Raw genomic sequence first — 372 nt, 5'->3', positions numbered from 1 at the left:
ATATATATATATATATATATATATATAAAATTAAATAAATTTGTAGGCTATACATATGGCCATGGGCGACATTAGGACATTAATGCCCATCCTCCCCAATTGTCAGTCATGCAATCCCTGATGTCGCCCGCAGCAGCGCTTAGCCAAGCGTTAAATACCCTCAACGTGTTTTTTCAGCGTTGAGCAATGTAACCAATCACAGACATATCTGTTGATTTCTTGAACGCAATGGCCAATCAGAAATGTTTTGTCAGAATTCACTCACCGCTGAAAGCGCCAGAGTTTTTAAGTGCAGTTTTGCACGCTCGTGAATCATCTCTTGACTAAGTGCAGACGCGATGTAAATAAAAGATTCATTGATTATAACGGAAT

This window comes from Sinocyclocheilus anshuiensis, unplaced genomic scaffold, assembly GCF_001515605.1.
Source record: "Sinocyclocheilus anshuiensis isolate Anshui unplaced genomic scaffold, SAMN03320099.WGS_v1.1 scaffold457, whole genome shotgun sequence".
NCBI lineage: Eukaryota > Metazoa > Chordata > Actinopteri > Cypriniformes > Cyprinidae > Sinocyclocheilus > Sinocyclocheilus anshuiensis.
This window is presented reverse-complemented; position numbering follows the sequence as displayed.